This window comes from Pristiophorus japonicus, unplaced genomic scaffold (genome assembly GCF_044704955.1).
Source record: "Pristiophorus japonicus isolate sPriJap1 unplaced genomic scaffold, sPriJap1.hap1 HAP1_SCAFFOLD_371, whole genome shotgun sequence".
Taxonomy (NCBI): Eukaryota; Metazoa; Chordata; class Chondrichthyes; family Pristiophoridae; genus Pristiophorus; species Pristiophorus japonicus.
The window spans coordinates 602,812-619,655 of NW_027253555.1; the positions used below are offsets into that span (position 1 = coordinate 602,812).

The window sequence follows — 16,844 nt, forward strand, 5'->3', positions numbered from 1 at the left end:
TTGACAGGCCACCCACCAATCGCGGCCCTGTATCTGCCATTTACCCCCGCCCGCTCCCACAGTCGGAGGCGGCTCGCTCAGGGTCACGTGGTTGCGGTTCGAAGCCGCGCCGCCGCTCACTCAGCGCCAGTGACGTCACCAATCTGGCAGCGCCGAGTCCCACTGAGGCCCGCACCCGCCTCCTTCACTCTGAGTGACAGGCGCTCCGGCCAATCCGCTTCCCCCGGGAGCTCCTCACCGGGCCGCCCCTGGCCAATCAGCGCCGCCGGGAGGCGGGGTTTGCGGCCATGATTTGGGTTGAGCGAGGCTCGCGCTCGGAGCTTGGCGGTTGGGTTGAAATATTTGAATGTTTAACGGGCGGTGACCTTTGTCCCTGTGTTCCACTCCAGGACATTGTGACGTATTTACTGAGGCGGCCGAGAGCTCGGGCCTTACACTAAACATCCGTCAGACAAAGGTCCTCCAGCAGCCTGTCCCCGCCGCACAGCACTGCCCCCCAGTCAGCAAGGTCCACGGCGCGGCCCTGGACACCGGGGACCATTCCCCAAACCTCGGGAGTCTCTTATCAACAAGGGCAGGCATTGACCACCAGATCCAACACCGCCTCCAGTGCACCAGTGCAGCCTTCGGCCGCCTGAGGAAAAGAGTGTTTGAAGACCAGGCCCTCAAACCTACCACCGAGCTCATGGTCTACAGGGCTGTAGTAATAGCCGCCCTCCTGTATGGCTCAGAGACATGGACCGTGTACAGCAGACAGCTCAAGTCGCTGGAGAAATACCACCAGCGATGTCTCCGCAAGATCCTGCAAATCCCCTGGGAGGACAGACGCACCAACGTTAGCGTCCTCGACCAGGCCAACATCCCCAGCATTGAAGCACTGACCACACTCGACCAGCTCCGCTGGGCAGGCCACATTGTCCGCATGCCCGACATGGGATTCCCAAAGCAAGCGCTCTACTCGGAGCTCCGTCACGGCAAACGAGCCAAAGGTGGACAGAGGAAATGTTACAAGGACACCCTCAAAGCCTCCCTGATAAAGTGCAACATCCCCACTGATACCTGGGAGTCCCTGGCCAAAGACCGCCCTAAGTGGAGGAAGTGCATCCGGGAGGTTGTTGAGCTCTTCGAATCTCAACGCCGCGAACGTGAAGAGGTCAGACGCAGGCAGCGGAAGGAGCGTGTGATAAATCAGTGCCACCCACCCCTTCCTCCGACGAATATCTGTCCCACCTGTGACAGGATCTGTGGCTCTCGTATTGGACTGTTCAACCACCAAAGAACTCATTTTAGGAGTGGAAGCAAGTCTTCCTCGATTACGAGGGACTGCCTATGAAAAAAAAGAGGGATTGGCGGGACAACAACAACAACTTGTGTTTATATAGTGTCTTTACCGCAGTAAAACATCCCCAGACGCTTCACAGGAGGGTCACAGATTGTTTTGTCTATTCCGGGGCGGATCTGCGATTGTCACCGAACTAATCGGCCTCCCACAATATCTACAGAATCCCGGGAATACCCGCAACCTCCCCGAGAATGGTATTCATCATCATCATTGGCGGTCCCTGGAACCAGGATGACTTGATTCCACATGGGTTCACAGATGTTTCAATGAAGGAGCCGATATTCCAGTCCTGAACTCCAGTTGAAGGGTGGAAGATGCCTGTGCCTGGATTGTTTTAACGTGTGGTGATCGTCTCACACCAGCCACCACACAGGATTGACAGAGCTCGGCCTTTATCCAATGGCAAGGGTTAACCAGGATGTCAGGAGACCTGCTCTGCTCCAAGGACCTAGTGCGCACACATATCGCAGTGTGGGCAGGCCCGTGCTGCCCCTGGGCTCTGGGCTCTTCTGGGCCCCGTACCCTCATTCACCGCACCTCCGCCACGATCTCTCACCGTACCTCCGCCACGATCTCTCACCGTACCTCCGCCACGATCTCTCACCGTACCTCCGCCACGATCTCTCACCGCTCCTCCGCCACGATCTCTCACCGCTCCTCCGCCACGATCTCTCACCGTTCCTCCGCCACGATCTCTCACCGTTCCTCCGCCACGATCTCTCACCGCTCCTCCGCCACGATCTCTCACCGTTCCTCCGCCACGATCTCTCACCGTTCCTCCGCCACGATCTCTCACTGTTCCTCCGCCACGATCTCTCACCGTTCCTCCCCCCCGACCTTCCCGCTCCTCCGCTGTACCTGGACCCCGCCGATGTTCCTGCCCAAGCTCCAAACTGTGACCTGGGTTTTGATGATGTCATCCAGTCGCCCACCTCGAAGCCGTCGCACACTTGTAGCAGCTCACTCTGGAAGCTGCAGTGGTATGCTCTTTTATCCTCCCGACCCGCGGTGGTCTTTTTTAAAAAAAAATATACACAATACATTGGAAAATAGTTCAATACCTTGCGGTCAGCAATTCCATACAATTCGTTTGGATGCTGACAGCAGTTCCATACGATGCACTAGCATGCATTTCAATTCAAGGTACAGTTTAGTACAATCCGTAAATCACGTTACATGTAGTACTGTGCAAATAAGGGTATTACATGGAGCAGATATTAACAGGTTTACATTACATTCCAGGATACATTTCAATACCAATCACAAATCACGTTACATGTAGCTCTATGCAGATGAAAGTAGTACACGGAACGGATGAGAATATTTTTTTTTATTTCAAAATATACTTTATTCATCTAAAAATTTGTACAGTACATTCAAAAGCAGTTCAGTACGTTTAGCTGCGGTCAGCAATCCCATACACTTCATTTGGGTGCTGACGGCAGTTCCGTTCAATACATTTCCTTGCTTTTCAGTTCAAGTACAATTCGGTACAATACGGGATAGAATTGTAGTACATTCAACAAATTACATTACATGTGTCACTATACAATACACGGAATGGGTGACGGTACATTTACATTTTTTTCTTTTCAATGTGCATTACGAAACAGACCTTGCATTATACATGGCACTACATAGGTGTTTACAGATCATGGTGCTCCATGTACACAAAAAAGAAGCTGCAAGTACAGCCCGAGGGGGGTTTTGTACTGATTCCTACCCCTGGGTTTACCGTGGCAGAAGGACTTTAAACTGTGGCCCTTCCCCACCGTGCCTTTGCGGCGACTGCACCAATTTTAAGTGCGTCCCTCAGCACGTAATCCTGGATCTTAGATTGCACCAGTCTGCAACACGCAGACATGGTCATCTCCTTGCTCTGGAAGACCAGCAAGTTTCGGCAAGACCAGAGAGCGTCTTTGACCGAGTTGATGGCCCTCCAGCAGCAGGTGATGTCTGTCTCGGTGTGTGTCCCTGGGAACAGCCCATAGAGCACAGAGTCCTGTGTTACAGAGCTGCTTAGAATGAACCTCGACAGCAACCACTGCATCTCTTTCCAAACCTGCCTTGCGGAAGGCGCAATCCTGAAGGAGATGGGTGACAGTCTCATCCGCCCCGCAGCCGACTCGGGGGCACGGTGCCGTGTTGCTGAGACGTCGGCTGTGCATGAAAGCTCTGACGGGTAGGGCCCTCCTCACCGCCAACCAAGCTACGTCTTGGTGCTTGTGTGAAAGCTCTGGCGATGAGACGTTCTGCCAAACGAGTTCGACAGTCCGCTCAGCGAACCACCCGACAGGGTCCACCCTCTCCTTTTGTAGGGTGTCCAGGACCTTACGTGCTGACCACTGTTTTATGGCCTTGTGGTCAAAGGGTTTTTTTGTGAAAAACTTTTCCACGAAGGACAGGTGAACAAGCATGGTCCAACTGGTGGGGGCGTTTCGCGGCAGCGTGGCCAGACCCATCCTTCGCAACACCGGGGACAGGTCGAACCTCAGCACGTAGTGACACTTGGTGTTTGCGTACTGGGGGTCTGTGCACAGCTTGATGCAGCCGCACACAAAGGTGGCCATCAGGATGAGGGCCAAGTTTGGAACATCCTTTCCTCCACTGTCCAGAGATTTGTGCATTGTGTCTCTACGGGCACGGTCCATTTTGGACCTCCAGAAAAAGTGGAAGATGGTCTGGGTAACTGCCGTGGCACAGGAACGAGAGATGGGCCAGACCTGTGCCACGTGTAGCAACCCCGAGAGCACCTCACTCCTGATGACCAGGTTCTTTCCTGCCATGGCGAGGAAGCGCAGCTTCCACCATCCTAGTTTTTGCTTCACTTTGGCGATACGCTCTTCCCAGTTTTTGGCGCACGCCCCGTCCGTTCCGAACCATATTCCCAACACCTTCAGGTAATCTGGCTTCACGGTGAAGGGAATAAAGGATCAGTCGGCCCAGTTGCCAAAGAACATGGCCTTGCTTTTGCTGCGATTGACCTTCGCTCCCGAGGCCAGTTCAAACTGGTCGCAGATTGTGAGCAATCTGCGGACCGACTACGGGTCCGAGCAAAAGACGGCGATGTCGTCCACGTACAAGGAGGTCTTGACCTGAGCGCCTCCGCTGCCTGGGATAGTCACCCCTCTAATGACCGCATCCTTCCTGATGGACCCGGCTACAACACACAAACAAGACAGACGAGAGAGGACAGCCTTGCCTGACTCCAGACCTGATCGGAAAGCTTTCAGTTTCCCACCCATTGATTAGAACTGCGCTACTGATGTCTCTGTAGAGCAGTTGGATCCAATTGCGGATATCCTCCCCAAACCCCATTTTGGAGAGCACGTCCATCAGGTACGTGTGCGATATCCTGTCAAAGGCCTTCTCCTGGTCTAAGCTGATTAAGCAGGTGTCCACCGCTCTCTCCCGCACGTAGGCGATCGTATCCCTGAGTAGCACCAGGCTATCAGAGATCTTCCTGCCGGGGACAGTGCAGGTCTGGTCCGGGTGGATCATCAGCTCGAGAGCAGACTTGACCCTGTTGGCGATGACCTTTGACAGGATCTTGCAGTCCATATTTAGCAGCGAAATGGGCCGCCAGTTTTTGATTTCCTCCCTCTTCCCCCTTCTGCTTGTAGATGAGGGTGATGATGTCTTTCCTCATTGATTCTGACATACTGCCAGCCAGAAGCATACCTCCGTACACTTCCAGCAGGTCTGGGCTTATTCAGTCCCACAGAGCCGAGTACAACTCAACCGGTAAGCCATCGCTTCCGGGAGTTTTACTCGTCGCAAGGGACCGGACAGCCTTTGTCATCTCGTCCAGAGTTAACGGGTGGCCCAGACTCTCCCGTTCGCTGTTGTTTAGGAACTCTGTGATAGACGACTGGGGGCTTGGCGTCATACAGCCTGGCATAGAAGGATTTGCTGATCCTCAGCATGTCAGGCTGCGAAAACGTCACAGAACCGTCTTCTCCCTTTAGACTGGTGATCACAGAGCTCCCCCTGTGTACCTTTTGGAAGAAGAAGCACGAACACGTCTCATCCTGCTCGACGGAGCGGAAAATGATTTTGGAGGACTCTGAGGCAAAGTGCGAGGCTTGCTGGCCCTTCACCTCTTCGAGTTCCTCCGCGACATCGACCCCCATTGACTGCAACAGGAGCAGGTTTTGCATGCTCTTCTGGAGTTGGGACAATTCCCTCTATCTCCCTCTCGCCTCCTGAACACCTTTGAGGATGAAGAACCTCTTGATGTTTGTCTTGATTGTTTCCCACCAGTGCATGGGGGAATCGCAGAGGGGTTTTACGGTTCTCCAACCTTTGTAATCCCTCTTGAGTTCCTCCACGTTTTCCGGAGTCAACAGTTTCACGTTCAGCTTCCATATCCCTCTGCCAACTTTCTGGTTTTCCTGTGGGCGACAGTCGGCCAGTAGGAGGCAGTGGTCAGAGAAGAACACCGGCGTGACGTCGGTGGATCTGACCTTGAGCGCGTGGGACACAAACAGGAAGTCTATTCTGGAACGGACGGAACCGTCTGGTCTCGACCAGGTGTAACTGAGTGGTGCTCCATCTGCAGGGTTGCTGAATACGTCGCACAGCTTGGCATCTTTTACCGCGTCCATCAGGAGTTTGGACGTGGCGTCCAGTTTGCTGTCGGCATTGCTGGATCGTCCAGCCGCATCGATGATGCAGTTGAAGTCACCGCCCAGAATGACTGGCCCGGACGTCGCCAGCAGCAGTGGGAGCTGCTGGAAGAGGGCCAGCCGCTCTGATCTGAGAGGCGAGGCATACACGTTAATTAGCCTTAGAGGGGAATTTTTGTACATTACATCTGCTACGAGGAGGCGGCCACCCACCACCTCCTTAACTTCGGTGATGGTGAAGTAGCCTCCCCGCAGCAGAATGCCTAGGCCGGAAGCCCGGCAGTCGTTGCCTCCTGACCATATGGATGGTCCATGGGCCCACCATCATGACCACTGCCGGTAACTGCTGGAGTGCGGCAGACCGCACTCCTGCAAGAACAGCAGGTCCGCTTTGACCTTGGTGAGGTACCCCAAGGTGGAAACACATCACGTAGTGGATTTTACGCTACGCACGTTAATAGTAGCAATTTTTAAATCCATTTTATCGTTACTGTTTACAGTTACAAACATTACACTTCAAGTAAATCGTCCTTTAAGCCTGAGGTCTGCCCAGTGGCCGGTTCCGGAATACACAGGCGATTACAATAAAAGTCTACTGCACCTGGGCTGGCGTGCTCGTCATCCTCTGCCGTGGGAGTGTTTCGACCAGGGGACTGCTGCAGTGCTGCGATAAAGTCCAATATGTCCTCTGCACTGTCCTCGCCTGGTGTTGGTGGTTCCCGCTTTTCATCAGACACAGCGTTCTCGAGCTGGTGTGCTTCGATCGCTGTGTTGCTCCCGGTATTCCGGAGGTGGGGTGTGGTGGGCACTTGGCTGCTCCCGTTATCCCGGAGCTGGTCTGCTTTAGTCGCTTCTTCGCTCTCGGTGTTCCGGAGCTCGTGTGCGCTGGGCGCTTCGCTGCTCGCGGGTTCCTGGAGCAGGGCTGTGTTGGTCGCTTCACTGCTCCCGGTCGCCTGTGGCTGTGGGTTGGCGTGTTGCCTCTTGTTTTGGTGGCGGTGGTGAGAGGCTTTTTGTCGCCTTTCCTCATCAGACGACCTGCGCCGCTGCTGTCTGTCGAGGTTGGTAGCCGCCTCTTCCCTGTCGTTTCTGCAGGGGCCCTTGCTCATTTGTTTTCCTTACGCTTGCGGGCCTTTTTCTTGACGGTCTCCCATCCCGCTTCATCGTCTGCTGTCTCCTCGTTCCTGGACTCAGTGCGCTGGGGGAGAGGTTCGCTGCTGGGTGCTGGTGTCTCGCAGCTCGCCGTAGCAGGCTTCTCTTCTTCGCCGACTTGTTCTGAGTCCACAGGGGCGTTGGTCGGGGGGAGGGTGTGGCTCTCCTCTGGAGCGTTGTGTTCCTCAGCTTCCTCTTCCTCTGGTGCAATGTTCTTTGCTGCCTGCGCAAAGCTGAAGTTGCGTTTGGGGCAGTTTTTGTAAAGGTGCCCAGCCAGACCACAGAGGTTGCAGCACTTGGCCTCCTTACAGTCCTTTGTCTGGTGGCCTTCGTTGTTGCAATTTCGGCAGATGACAGTTTTGCAGCTTGCCGCCACATGGCCTGCCAGACGTTGGGTTGGCCAGCGTACACCATGTAGCCCCGACTTCCTCCGATGGCAAAGCTGGGGGGGGGGGGTGCAGGATGGTTCCGCTGGCGTCCACCTTCATGGTGATCTGGATCTGGCGCTTGCTGGTCCATATCCCGTGCAAGTCTTTCAAGTCGCTGCTGTTTCCTGCCCCATCGACATACCTGGCGAAGAAAGTCAGCACATCAATGTGGGGGTTGTACATCTGCACTGTGATAGTGCGTCTTCTCTGCGACGGGAGGGTGAACAGTGGCTCCCAAGTTAGCACTGAGCGCAGCGGTTCACTTGCCTCCTTCAAAGCCTTGAGGAACTTCAGGCATAGGGTGACGGTTCTGAAGGTCACATCGAAGTAACCTCTCTTCGGGAGGTCCTGCAAGGCGAAGATGTCGGCGACTTTCATGCCGCATGTTCCCAGCAGGATTTTCTTCACGAACAGGTCTCGGTTGATGGTTGTCTGTCCATTCACTTTCTTCACCGTCACTCGGATGGTGTTTTGGACGCCCTGGTTTGCCGCTCGGTTGGCCGCCATCCGGGTTGCAGTTTCTTCCTTTCGATGTGTATTTTGGCCGAAGCCCTCAATCTCTCGTTGTGCCAGTCCGGCACTTGGGCGGGCCTCTGGGCCCGCCCCTTGACGGGCCTGCAGGCCCGCCGAATGGTCGGTCGACATGCAGATTTTCCTCTTCTCTCCAATTGGCGTTTGGCTCAAGCCAACTTTAATATTCTCCTGAAAGTCGCACTGCAATCCAGTTCCAGTCCCATTGAGGGTGTAAAAGAAAAGATAGCCATCTGTGGCTAACTAAAGAAGTAAAGGACGGCATCCAATTAAAAACAAGGCAGACAAAGTTGCCAAAACTAGTGGGAGGACAGAAGATTGGGAAGCTTTTAAAAGCCAGCAAAGAACGACTAAAAAAAAAATTAAGAAAGGGAAGATAGACTATGAAAGTAAACTAGCACAAAATATAAAAACAGATAGCAAGAGTTTCTCTCGGTATATAAAAAGGAAAAGAGTGGCTAAAGTAAATGTTGGTCCCTCAGAGGACGAGAACGGGAATTAGTAATGGGGAACATGGAGATGGCAGAAACTCTGAACAAATATTTTGTATCAGTCTTTACGGTAGAGGACACAAACAATATTCCAACAGTGGATAGTCAAGGGGCTATAGCGGGGAGGAACTTATCACAATCACTAAGAAGTAAGATAATGGGACTAAAGGCGGATAAATCCCCTAGACCTGATGACTTGCATCCTAGGGTCTTAAGAGAAGTAATGGCAGGGATAGTGGATGCATTGGTTATAATTTACCAAAATTAACCTGGATTCTGGGAGGTCCCAGCAGATTGGAAAACGGCAAATGTAATGCCCCTATTTAAAAAAGGAGTCAGACAAAAAGCAGGAAACTAGACCAGTTAGCCTAACATCTGTGGTTGGGAGTCCATTATTAAAGAAGCAGTAGCAGGATATTTGGAAAAGCATAATTCGGTCAGGCAGAGTCAGCATGGATTTATGAAGGGGAAGTCATGTTTGACAAATTTGCTGGAATTCTTTGAGGATGTAACGAACAGGGTGGATAAAGGGGAACCAGTGGATGTGGTGTATTTGGACTTCCAGAAAGCATTTAACAAGGTGCCACATAAAAGGTTACTGCGCAAGATAAAAGTTCACGAGGTTGGGGGTAATATATTAGCATGGATAGTGGATTGGCTAACAGAAAACAGAGAGTCGGGATAAATGGTTCATTCTCAGGTTGGCAATCAGTAACTAGTGGAGTGCCACAGGGACCCCAACTATTTACAATCTATATTAACAACTTGGAAGAAAGGACAATAGAAACATAGAAAATAGCTGCAGGAGTAGGCCATTCGGCCCTTCGAGCCTGCACCACCATTCAATAAGATCATGGCTGATCATTCACCTCAGTACCTCTTTCCTGCTTTCTCTCCATACCCCTTGATCCCTTTAGCCGTAAGGGCCATATCTAACTCCTTCTTGAATATATCCAATCAACTGGCATCAACAACTCTCTGCGGCAGGGAATTCCACAGGTTAACAACTCTCTGAGTGAAGAAGTTTCTCCTCATCTCAGTCCTAAATGGCTTACCCCTTGTCCTTAGACTATGTCCCCTGGTCCTGGACTTCCCCAACATCGGGAACATTCTTCCTGCATCTAACCTGTCCAGTCCTGTCAGAATTTTATATGTTTCTATGAGATCCCCTCTCATCCTTTTAAATTCCAGTGAATACAAGCCCAGTCAATCCAGTCACTCCTCATATGTCAGTCCTGCCATCCTGGGAATCAGTCTGGTGAACCTTTGCTGCACTCCCTCAATAGCAAGAATGTCCTTCCTAAGATTAGGAGACCAAAACTGAACACAGTATTCCAGGTGAGGCCTCACCAAGGCCCTGTACAACTGCAGTAAGACCACCTGCTCCTGTACTCAAATCCCCGACCTATGAAGGCCAACATACCATTTGCCTTTTTCACCGCCTGCTGTACCTGCATGCCAACTTTCAATGACTGATGTACCATGACACCCAGCTCTTGTTGCACCTCCCCTTTTCCTAATCTGTCACCATTCAAATAATATTCTGCCTTCGTGTTTTTGCCACCAAAGTGGATAACCTCACATTTATCCACATTATACTGCATCTGCCACGCGCTTGCCCACTCACCTAACCTGTCCAAGTCACCCTGCAGCCTTTTAGCATCCTCCTCACAGCTCACACTGCCACCCAGCTTAGTGTCATCTGCAAACTTGGAGATATTACACTCAATTCCCTCATCCAAATCATTAATGTATATTGTAAATAGCTGGGGTCCCAGCACTGAGCCCTGCGGCACTCCACTAGTCACTGCCTGTCATTCTGAAAAGGACCTGTTTATTCCGACTCTTTGCTTCCTGTCTGCCAACCAGTTCTCTATCCACGTCAATACATTACCCCCAATACCATGTGCTTTAATTTTGCACACCAATCTCTTGTGTGGGACCTTGTCAAAAGCCTTTTGAAAGTCCAAATACACTACATCCACTGGTTCTCCCTTGCCAACTCTACCAGTTACATCCTCAAAAAATTCTAGAAGATTTGTAAAACAGGATTTCCCTTTCATAAATCCATGCTGACTTGGACTGATCCCGTCACTGCTTTCCAAATATGTTGGAATTTCATCTTTAATAATTGATTCCAACATTTTCCCCGCTACTGATGTCAGGCTAACCGGTCGATATTATCCGTTTTCTCTCTCCCTCCTTTCTTAAAAAGTGGTGTTACATTAGCTACCCTCCAGTCCATAGGAACCGATCCAGAGTCGATAGACCGTTGGAAAATGATCACCAATGCATCCACTATTTCTAAGGCTACTTCCTTAAGTACTCTGGGATGTAGACTATCAGGCCCCGGGGATTTATCGGCCTTCAATCCAATCAATTTCCCTAACACAATTTCCTGCCTAATAAGGATTTCCTTCAGTTCCTCCTTCCCACTCCACCCTCGGTCCCCTAGTATTTCCGGAAGGTTATTCGTGTCTTCCTTCGTGAAGACAGAACCAAAGTATTTGTTTAACTGGTCCGCCATTTCTTTGTTTCCCATGATAAGTTCACCTGAATCGGACTGCAAGGGACCTACGCTTGTTTTCACTAATCTTTTTCTCTTCACATATCTCTAGAAGCTTTTGCAGTCAGTTTTTATGTTGCCAGCAAGCTTCTTCTCGTACTCTATTTTCCCCCTCCTAATTAAACCCTTTGTCCTCCTCTGCTGTAATACAAAATTCTCCCAGTCCTCAGGTTTGCTGCTTTTTCTGGCCAATTTATATGTCTCTTCCTTGGATTTAACACTATCCTTCATTTCCCTTGTTAGCCACGGTTGAGCCACCTTCCCCGTTTTATTTTTACTCCAGACAGGGATGCACAATTGTTGAAGCTCATCCATGTGATATTTAAATGTTGCCATTGCCTATCCACCGTCAACCCTTCGCCAGTCTATTCTCGCCAATTCACGTCTCATACCATCGAAGTTACCCTTTCTTAAGTTCAGGACCGTAATCTCTGAATTAACTGTGTCACTCTCCATTTTAATAAAGAATTCTACCATATTATGGTCACTCTTCCCGAAGGGGCCTCGCACAACAAGATTGTAAATTATCCCTTTCTCATTACACATCACCCAGTCCAGGATGGCCAGCCCTCTAGTTGGTTTCTCGACCTATTGGTCTGGGAAACCATCCCTAATACACTCCAGGAAATCCTTCTCCACTGTATTGTTACCAGGTTGGTTAGCCCAATCAACATGTTGATTAAAGTTGCCCATGATAACTGCTGTACCTTTATTGCACGCATCCCTATAATTTCTTGTTTGATACTGTCCCCAACCTCACTACTACTGTTTGGTAGTCTGTACACAACTCCCACTAGCGTTTTCTGTCCTTTGGTATTCCGTAGCTCCACCCATATCGATTCCACATCATCCAAGCTAATGTCCTTCCTTACTATTGCATTAATTTCCTCTTCAACCAGCAACGCCACCCCACCTCCTTTTCCTTTCTATCTGTCCTTCCTAAATGTTGAATACCCCTGTATCTTGGTCACCCTGGAGCCATGTCTCCGTGATGCCAATTACATCATATCCGAGTGTAACGTAGCCAAGTTTGCTGACGATGCAAAGATAGGATAAAAAGCAATGTGTGAGGAGGACACAAAAAGCCTGCAAAATGACATCGGCAGGCTAAGTGAGTGGGCAAAAATTTGGCAGATGGAATATAATGTTGGAAAGTGTGAGGTCATGCACTTTGGCAAAAAAAAATCAAAGAGCAAGTTATTATTTAAATGGAGAAAAATTCCAAAGTGCTGAAGTGCAGCGGCACCTGGGGGTATTTGTGCATGAAACACAAAAGGTTAGTCTGCAGGTACAGCAAGTGATCAGGAAGGCCAATGGTATCTTGGCCTTTATTGCAAAGGGGATGGAGTATAAAAGCATTGAAGTCTTGCTACAGTTGTACAGAGTATTGGTGAGGCCACACCTGGAATACTGCCTTGGTTTCCATATTTCCGAAAGGATATAGTTGCTTTGGAGGCAGTTCAGAGAAGGTTCATTAGGTTGATTCCGGAGATGAGGGGATTGACTTCCGAGGAAAGGTTGAATAGGTTGGGCCGATACTCATTAGAATTCAGAAGAATGAGAGGTGATCTTATCGAAACGTATAAGATTATGAGGGGGCTTGACAAGGTGGATGCAGAGAAGATGTTTCTACTGATAGGGGAGACTAGAACTAGGGGGCATAATCTTAGAATAAGGGGCCGCCCATTTAAAACTGAGATGAGGAGAAATTTCTTCTCTCAGAGGGTTGTAAATCTGTGGAATTCGCTGCCTCAGAGAGCTGTGGAAGCTGGGACATTGAATAAATTTAAGGCAGAGGTAGCCAGTTTCTTAACCGATAAGGGATTAAGGGGTTATGGGGAGCGGGCAGGAAAGTGGACTCGAGTCTATAATCAGATCAGCCATGATTGTATTAAATGGTGGAGCAGGCTCCAGGGGCCGTACGGCCTACTCCTGCTCCTATTTCTTGTGTTCTTATGTAAAAGGCCGATGATAATCAGCCCTTGATGAATCGACTAACTGTGGCAGATAGGGACGTGATCTTTGGGTTTGAGCTTCCTGTGTGCTAATCTTCTCCTTCTAATACCCTGTAAAAGGAGTTTACAAAAGTCATCACTAAGTACAGGATAGAACTTCAGAACATTCTCTCCTTCTTGTTCCTGTCCTATGGGCCATGCAGCGCCGATACACCTGGGTAATCTGGGCCTGTCACTGATGGTAAAACCCACAGCTCCCGCCCCGCTGGACACACACGTGACAACCAATGAGCCAAGGTTTTCCTGGTGCTCTCCCCGCCCCTGGTGCCAGGCTCGGTATACACCCATCCTGTGGGGTCGATGCCCTCCCCTGGTGCCAGGCTCGGTATACGACCATCCTGTGGGGTCGATGCCCTCCCCTGGTGCCAGGCTCGGTATACGACTATCCTGTGGGGTCGGTGCCCGCCCCGGTGCCAGGCTCGGTACTCGGCCATCCTGTGGTGTTGCTGCACTCCCCGCCCCCTTCCCCTCCCACCACCACTGGTGCCAGGCTAAATACTCGGCCATCCTGCAGGGTTTGTGCCCTCTCCTGGTGCCAGACTCAGTATACACCATCCTGTGGGGTCGGTGCCCTCCCCGCCAGGCTACATGACGTCACATAGACTGCGTTGCCAGGTTACTGATGTCACACAGCTCGCGTTGCTGGGGTTTTGACGTCACACACCCATTATTGGCGGTTTGATGATGTCACGCAGCTCGCGCTGCCGGATTGGCCACGTCACTGGCGCTGAGTGGGAGGCGGCGCGGGTAGGAATCGCAGCCACGTGACCCGAAGCGAGCCGCCTCCGACTGGGAGCGGGCGAGGTAAATGGCAGATACAGGGTCGCGATTGGTGGGCGGCCTGTCAATCAGGTAATTCAGCCAATTGCAGGGGCGGATAACGCCTCACTGAGCGCGCTGAGAGGCGGCACTGCGCATGTCCTGGATCCCCGGAAGCCGGCCGTTGGTGAAGGTAAACAAGATGGCGGAAAGTGAGCGGAGCTGAGCGGCACCGGGGGGAGAGGGGGCCGAGGGAGAGTGTCCCGGGGGGGAGGTGAGACATGGAATGGGGGTGAGGGCGAGAGAGACACGGACACGCGCACACAGATTGACTGGGGAGGGAGGGGGGTTCCTGGGAAAGCTGAGGAACTCCTGTAGTCGTCTCTCCCCCTTCCCCCACTACTCTCCCCCTCCCCTCGGCTCCTCGTGTGGGCCCAGTGAGATCAGACAGTGTGTAACCCGGGGGCCCGGTGAGATCAGACAGTGTGTAACCCGGGGGCCCAGTGAGATCAGACAGTGTGTAACCCGGGGGCCCAGTGAGATCAGACAGTGTGTAACCCGGGGGCCCGGTGAGATCAGACAGTGTGTAACCCGGGGGCCCGGTGAGATCAGACAGTGTGTAACCCGGGGGCCCGGTGAGATCAGACAGTGTGTAACCCGGGGGCCCAGTGAGATCAGACAGTGTGTAACCCGGGGGCCCGGTGAGATCAGACAGTGTAACCCAGGGGCCCAGTGAGATCAGACAGTGTGTAACCCGGGGGCCCGGTGAGATCAGACAGTGTAACCCAGGGGCCCAGTGAGATCAGACAGTGTGTAACCCGGGGGCCCAGTGAGATCAGACAGTGTGTAACCCGGGGGCCCAGTGAGATCAGACAGTGTGTAACCCGGGGGCCCAGTGAGATCAGACAGTGTGTAACCCGGGGGCCCGGTGAGATCAGACAGTGTGTAACCCGGGGGCCCAGTGAGATCAGACAGTGTGTAACCCGGGGGCCCAGTGAGATCAGACAGTGTGTAACCCGGGGGCCCAGTGAGATCAGACAGTGTGTAACCCGGGGGCCCGGTGAGATCAGACAGTGTAACCCAGGGGCCCAGTGACATCAGACAGTGTGTAACCCGGGGGCCCGGTGAGATCAGACAGTGTAACCCAGGGGCCCAGTGAGATCAGACAGTGTGTAACCCAGGGGCCCGGTGAGATCAGACAGTGTAACCCAGGGGCCCAGTGAGATCAGACAGTGTGTAACCCGGGGGCCCAGTGAGATCAGACAGTGTGTAACCCGGGGGCCCGGTGAGATCAGACAGTGTAACCCAGGGGCCCAGTGAGATCAGACAGTGTGTAACCCGGGGGCCCAGTGAGATCAGACAGTGTGTAACCCGGGAGCCCAGTGAGATCAGACAGTGTGTAACCCGGGGGCCCAGTGAGATCAGACAGTGTGTAACCCGGGGGCCTGGTGAGATCAGACAGTGTAACCCAGGGGCCCAGTGAGATCAGACAGTGTGTAACCCGGGGGCCCGGTGAGATCAGACAGTGTAACCCAGGGGCCCAGTGAGATCAGACAGTGTGTAACCCGGGGGCCCGGTGAGATCAGACAGTGTAACCCAGGGGCCCAGTGAGATCAGACAGTGTGTAACCCGGGGGCCCAGTGAGATCAGACAGTGTGTAACCCGGGGGCCCGGTGAGATCAGACAGTGTAACCCAGGGGCCCAGTGAGATCAGACAGTGTGTAACCCGGGGGCCCAGTGAGATCAGACAGTGTGTAACCCGGGGGCCCAGTGAGATCAGACAGTGTGTAACCCGGGGGCCCAGTGAGATCAGACAGTGTGTAACCTGGGGGCCAGTGAGATCAGACAGTGTGTAACCCGGGGACCCAGTGAGATCAGACAGTGTAACCCAGGGGCCCAGTGAGATCAGACAGTGTGTAACCCGGGGGCCCAGTGAGATCAGACAGTGTGTAACCCGGGGGCCCGGTGAGATCAGACAGTGTAACCCAGGGGCCCAGTGAGATCAGACAGTGTGTAACCCGGGGACCCAGTGAGATCAGACAGTGTGTAACCCGGGGGCCCGGTGAGATCAGACAGTGTAACCCAGGGGCCCAGTGAGATCAGACAGTGTGTAACCCGGGGGCCCGGTGAGATCAGACAGTGTAACCCAGGGGCCCAGTGAGATCAGACAGTGTGTAACCCGGGGGCCCAGTGAGATCAGACAGTGTGTAACCCGGGGGCCCAGTGAGATCAGACAGTGTGTAACCCGGGGGCCCAGTGAGATCAGACAGTGTGTAACCCGGGGGCCCGGTGAGATCAGACAGTGTGTAACCCGGGGGCCCAGTGAGATCAGACAGTGTGTAACCCGGGGGCCCAGTGAGATCAGACAGTGTGTAACCCGGGGGCCCAGTGAGATCAGACAGTGTGTAACCCGGGGGCCCGGTGAGATCAGACAGTGTAACCCAGGGGCCCAGTGACATCAGACAGTGTGTAACCCGGGGGCCCGGTGAGATCAGACAGTGTAACCCAGGGGCCCAGTGAGATCAGACAGTGTGTAACCCAGGGGCCCGGTGAGATCAGACAGTGTAACCCAGGGGCCCAGTGAGATCAGACAGTGTGTAACCCGGGGGCCCAGTGAGATCAGACAGTGTGTAACCCGGGGGCCCGGTGAGATCAGACAGTGTAACCCAGGGGCCCAGTGAGATCAGACAGTGTGTAACCCGGGGGCCCAGTGAGATCAGACAGTGTGTAACCCGGGAGCCCAGTGAGATCAGACAGTGTGTAACCCGGGGGCCCAGTGAGATCAGACAGTGTGTAACCCGGGGGCCCGGTGAGATCAGACAGTGTAACCCAGGGGCCCAGTGAGATCAGACAGTGTGTAACCCGGGGGCCCGGTGAGATCAGACAGTGTAACCCAGGGGCCCAGTGAGATCAGACAGTGTGTAACCCGGGGGCC

At 52.7% G+C, this 16,844-nt stretch overlaps 1 protein-coding gene across 3 annotated transcripts in view; it reads left to right on the forward strand.

Annotated features, from left to right (window-relative positions):
- Positions 1–2,134: 2,134 nt before the first annotated feature.
- LOC139250432 (zinc finger protein 256-like) overlaps positions 2,135–16,844 on the forward strand; it is a 55,116-nt gene continuing 40,406 nt past the window's right edge. Inside the window, exon 1 of one of the 3 annotated variants that reach the window (XM_070872830.1) lies at positions 2,135–2,322. The gene's annotated coding sequence lies outside the window, so the exon portion shown is untranslated. Of the gene's footprint in view, positions 2,323–14,080; positions 14,184–16,844 lie in introns of those variants that run through there. The other 2 variants (XM_070872827.1, XM_070872829.1) reach the window with 2 other exon arrangements.